General features: G+C 38.3%; 1 long non-coding RNA gene across 2 annotated transcripts; it reads left to right on the top strand.

Moving 5' to 3' along the window:
• Positions 1-4269: 4269 nt before the first annotated feature.
• Positions 4270-5503, top strand: LOC134210017 (uncharacterized). 2 transcript variants are annotated; one of them, XR_009978797.1, is made up of 4 exons: positions 4270-4371; positions 4552-4865; positions 4932-5078; positions 5140-5503. It is a non-coding gene; the product is annotated as an uncharacterized LOC134210017 (long non-coding RNA). The 2 variants fall into 2 exon arrangements; XR_009978796.1 differs by lacking the exon at positions 4270-4371 and having other exon boundaries at positions 4493-4865.
• The last annotated feature ends 310 nt before the right edge of the window (positions 5504-5813 follow it).

The raw sequence follows: 5813 nt of genomic DNA on the forward strand, positions 1-5813 counted from the left end.
GGTGTTTCAATCTGCCCAGTTTATGGACGAGAAGAAGGCGGGGGTGAAAAATTCATTTTCGGTGCAAAACATAAACAAACCGGCTGGCTCATCCATACTAAAATCCAAGATGGCTGAATCGTGAATTTGGCAGATTGGAACACCTAGTGGTGTATTCATCTTGGGATGGTCCAAAAAAGCTCAGTCTGCTGGATGTCGCCTTGTGAAAAAAGAGCTCAAAAGGGGAATAAACTGACATTTAATGCTCCAATTGTGCCTCATCGGTCAAGATGTTCAGCACTGCGAGAAAAATTGATTATGGTCCAATGCACCGAGTTCATCATTGACGTTTGAGACGGGCGCTGTTTACTAAGAATGAATACTTTTTCATTCATCGAGTTCATGCAAGTGTTCATTTTTAGTAAACAGCGCCCGTCTCAAACGTCATTGTGTTCATTCGGTGCATTGGACCATGGTCCAATGCACCGAATGAACACAATGACGTTTGAGACGGGCGCTGTTTACTAAAAATGAACACTTGCATGAACTCGATGAATGAAAAAGTATTCATTCTTAGTAAACAGCGCACCGCTCAAACGTCAATGATGAACTCGGTGCATTGGACCATTGTCTATCTGCACTGAAAACCAAAACTACCCAAAAGTGGGTTGTTTGCACTCAAAACCGTGGTTTGGGCCAATAACCCAAATTTAAGTAAAATGGCTTTTCTGGCACTAGGTAGTTTGCCTTTAATCCCGTGTAAACAATTTACCCAAAGCTGAGTTTAATTTATCCAAAGCGGACCTTAATCAACCCAAAATAGAGAATATTGAATTTACTCAAATTTGGGTTATTGGGCTGAGCAACCTCGGTGAGGTGTTTGCATCTTGCTCTAGTTTTGATAGCAATCATGGGAAAAAAAGGGAAAACTACCCAAATTTGGGTAAATTTTTTCTGCGATATTCTCATCAGTGCGTATATTGAACTCAAAGTTTGGGTTGATTTATCTGTCCGTGTACGCACAACAACATATCCAATGACAGATGGAACTGAAAATGTTTTTTTATTCAGGGTTCGGGTTGGCACTGACCCAGGTTTAAAGACGAATTCGACATAAGTTTGACAAAAAAAACTTCGGAAGAAAGTTTGGTTCGGAAGTCCCGACTTCTGAATTCTAACTTGGTGCTACGCCGACAATATGTACATGTATTTGCAAGTCCACATTGTTAGAAAAAAGTACCTAATAATACTAAAGACACACCTGTGGTACTTGTACCATGGTCAAGGATCTGCGTGGTAATTCAAGACCTTTTGGAGGCTCAATTATTCTGCTGGCGGGTGATTTTCTTCAAACACTCCCTGTCATTCCCCGGTCTACGGCAGCCGATGAAATCAATGCTTACCTGAAGCTTTCGTATTTGTGGCGTTATGTGACAAGATTGCGGTTGACAACGAATATGCGAGTATCGTTACAAGATGATCCTTCTGCCGAACTATTTTCGAACCAATTGTTGGCGATTGGGAATGGATCGATACCGGTTGACGCTACCACCGGATTGATATCTTTTCCACCAAACTTTTGTCAGTTCGCATCAACGAAAGAGAAGCTTATTTCAAAAGAGTTTCCTAACATCGATCAGAATATTTCAAACCACGATTGGTTGAGTGCACGTGCAATTCTTGCAGCGAAAAATAATGAAGTGGATTCTTTGAATTTGATAATTGAGAATGCAATTGTTGGAAACTTACATTACGGAGTTCTTAAGCTCTTTGGACTTGCCTGGATTACCACCGCAAAATTTGCAGCTTAAAGTTGGATCTATCGTAATGGTGCTACGAAATCTGAATCAACCAAAAATGTGCAACGGAACAAGGTTGGTCATGAATCAACTCAAGAATAATGTCATTCAAGCAACGTTGCTCCAAGGAAAATTTAAAGGTGAAAAAGTGCTAATCCCGAGAATCCCGATAATTCCAACTGATTTGCCGTTTGAATTCAAACGTACATATTCAATTTCCAATTCGCTTAGCGTTCGCAATGACCATCAACAAATTTCAAGGCCAAACATTGGAAGTATGTGGATTAAACCTTGAATCCCCATGTTTGTCTCATGGGCAACTGTATGTGGCATGTTAACGCGTAGGCAGACGTTGTTTGTGTACGCACCGGACAATAAAACAAAAAATGTAGTGTATCAAGCGGCATTAGATTAAACTGAATTTAAATAATAAAATAAATGAAGTTTTAATCGCAACTAAATAAATACCGTCTACGGGGGTGTCATTGGGCCAAAATGTGGTATGCTCCAAGTAAATGTCACAAAGCTCTAGTCACAGAGAAACAGACGTCTCACTTAGATCAAAATGCAATCAAAATCATCGTCACGAAAACAGTACCGCCCAATTCTAAATGCACTGTAGGTGGACAAGCGGCAACCAGGTGGCGGTAGTGAGCAAACGTCAAACACAAGTAAAACCGATGGAAGCGCCATCGGTGGCCGATCGACCACCTACAAAAAATTGAATCCACCGTTAAAAAGATGAACGATGGAACATGTGTAGAGTGAAACGTCTGTTTCTCTGTGCTCTAGTAGTTAATATTGGAATCAAGTTGTAATTAGTTAGGTACAAGCTTGAACAATAAATTTACTACTGTGTGGGGAAAAAATAATAAATGAGAGAAATTCTTCAAAGTTATATGTTGTTTAAAATTGACCCATTCTCACCCCTCACAGTGGGTGACATTGGGCCACATACAATAAAGTTCAGCGGTGACGATGCAACGATTCAATCGTTCAGTAAAATAATTGCCTACATTACGGCTTTTACCAACTATGTATGGCAAATCAACCAAAGGCTTGGCCCAATCTCACCCCTTTTAGCATGCATTGCTCGTTGCTACGAAAAAGCAAGAATGCTAAATAAATATTCATAAAATTCGATAAAACAACAAACAGATTATCGTAACCAGGTATCCATCGATCTAAAATTTAGTTATGTACCTAATAGATTTGTGGGGCATTACTCACACTATTTTAATACGGGTTCATTCGATCAATAGTTTTACATTCAAATTCCAAGCATTATGGTACGAGCACAATTAATCCTTGGAATTTGTTTTGTGATTTCTTAGACGTGAATTTTAATATATTTTCGAACCGTTTGAAGTTTTCATCAAAATTCGTAACAGTTTCTGAGATATTAGGAGTTGAAACATTTTTCGTTTTTGGCCCAATCTTACCCCCTAGGCCCAATGTCACCCCGAACGACGGTATATTGAGAAGTGTAACGTATAATTCCAAATTCGTCTTCATATGTTATTAATTGGAAATGTTTGATCAAAAATTGTGTAAAAAGTAGAATGGTGAATGCTGGTAACTGTAGAGATCAGTACAATAATATAAAAAAAATATTGGAATAACAATATAGAAATTTAGATTATTCCCAGTTATTAGTTGATTGAAATGGAAATAATAATGAAAAAGCGTGACATGCGCGAAAAGAAAAAGTTTAATAATTCTGTCTATATTATTGTACTGATCTCTACAGTAACCATTCAATCAATCAATTTTGAGCAAGACGAAGTTTGCCGGGTCCGCTAGCTTCCATATATTTTTTGACTCCTTTGCAATCATTGTGACCTGGGAGCTGCGGACTCGGTCGAATACAATTTTCAAGATATTTTGCTTGAAACTCGCTAATTTCCTCTCGGTGTTCAATGTACACGTTACGATTTTCTCACATTGAATTATAATTGTGTTCATCTTTATAAAATTAATTACAAAGCTTTCGTCAATTTACTGCATCACATAAATTAACGTGTCGAATGTTAAATTAATTCATACCCTCCACTTATTTTGAATCCGTCGATATATTTAAAATGACCCCAGAAAATTAAAATTTGTTCAAAATGAGCTATATTTAGTATGAGTTGATTTACACGTGTACTCTCTCGGCTGCGCTCACAATCCACAAAACCTCTCTCGATGCGATGGATACTTTTTGACAGCTTACTTTGGAGATTTTTTGACACTCGTTTTGAATCTATCCGCAGCTCCCAGATTGTGACGACACGATCAATTTTGAGGTTATGAGCAGAAGAAAAACAAACATGTATTTACACATGACGAATTGCACATTAGTGTGCGAGCGCAAAACGTCACTCATCTCTAGAGCTAAATTTCGCTGCTACACACTTAGGGCCGATGTCCACGTAGCGGTTTTGAACTTGCGTGCACGCGGCGTCCACGCATTTGCGGCAGGGAGTACCCAACATCACATAGAATCATGCACACGCACTTGCGTTAACGCGGCGTCGACTCGCGTCTCATTTGCGGCGAAAGTTACCGCAAAGTCACCGCTTTTCCCCACAGGAACGCAGCGTGCACGCGAGTAGTTTTTGACATTTCTCTTCTTTTCTTTCCAACAAGATTTCTAATGGGAAAATCTGCAGAAAGAATCTGTCAGAGCGAAATCAAAACAAACAAAATACTTCGCAAATCAGTTCATTTTGGTTTCGCAAATTAGTTTGCAAATAACAAAACGTTTCAAATCTAACTTTTTAAATAATAGTGCTAGTAATAGTTCGGAGCAGCAAATGTTTCTTTCGCTCCTATGTTAATACCAGCCGTGATCAACACACCTTTGGAAAGAAGTGACAAGCAAACATCCCAGGCTGGCGAATAGTGTTAAAGTCAACCGAAATATGTGTGCGATAGTGACGTTGATTGTACCAACTTTATCAGAATAAATTGATTTCCGAACAGACAGCGATGTGACAGTTTTGGACTGAATGACGGAGCAGACGAAATTCAACCAACAAAGTGTATTCCGCGGGACCCTACACCAAGACAGGCGATACCAGTTCCATGGGAAGAATAATAAATGTAAGTTCGATACCGAGATTCCTATATGTTAGCTTTTCTATTGCTGATAGACAAACATGTTTTTAGGAATGTTGACGGTAGGATGTCGTCAAACAATGTGGATTGCGATTGCAAAAAGAAACGGGACCACATGATGAGATGGTGGCGAGCCACAGTAAGACTCCGGGATCTGTGCGACTCTTCTAGTGTTGTGGGGCAACGCTATTGCGGTCGGTCCGTGTTACAGTGGAGTGAAAATCGGCTGCAGTATCTGACCAAAATGTTTTTATTCCAGAACAAAATAATGATTCGTCCCTATCTAGCCGATATATTAAATGATTAAAGAATCGTACCCCATAGACAACATATGATGGATTCAAGATAAGAACAATTAAATGTCTGGATCCACAATTATTCAAGATTAATCTAACCCAATGAAGTAATAAATTTAAGTTGGAAATAAAGAATAAAGAACATTATGAAATTATAACAATAATTATTTATTATAATTGTAGAAAATACATTGGGATAAAGCAAAGCAATGCCAAATTTTTGCCTCTCTGTATTGAAAACGTGTTTTCGGATTGTGTGGCATGATTTCAATTTCACAGCTCTACAATTAATTTCGGAAGTTCGAACTTTTCATTTTAGAAGTAGATAATGGGTGACTTTTGAATCGACAGTGAATAGATTTTCTACTCTCTACTAGATAGTATCAATGGAACTTTCTAATTTGGGACAATAGTGTCTTACTTGCTCTAGTCTGCCATCATATATGTAGGTAAAAGCTAATGACATGTTTTTAATAGCATTACCCATTGATTCTTGTTCGGGGGCAATAAGCTTCATACAAATCAAAATCAAACTTTTAAATTTGTAATTCTTTACATATTTCACGTTTGATGTCTTTATGTGAATCGATAACTCGATTTATGGACTTTTGGAGGTTTTCGGATTTATATATTAACA

This window comes from Armigeres subalbatus, chromosome 1 (genome assembly GCF_024139115.2).
Source record: "Armigeres subalbatus isolate Guangzhou_Male chromosome 1, GZ_Asu_2, whole genome shotgun sequence".
Taxonomy (NCBI): domain Eukaryota; kingdom Metazoa; phylum Arthropoda; class Insecta; order Diptera; family Culicidae; genus Armigeres; species Armigeres subalbatus.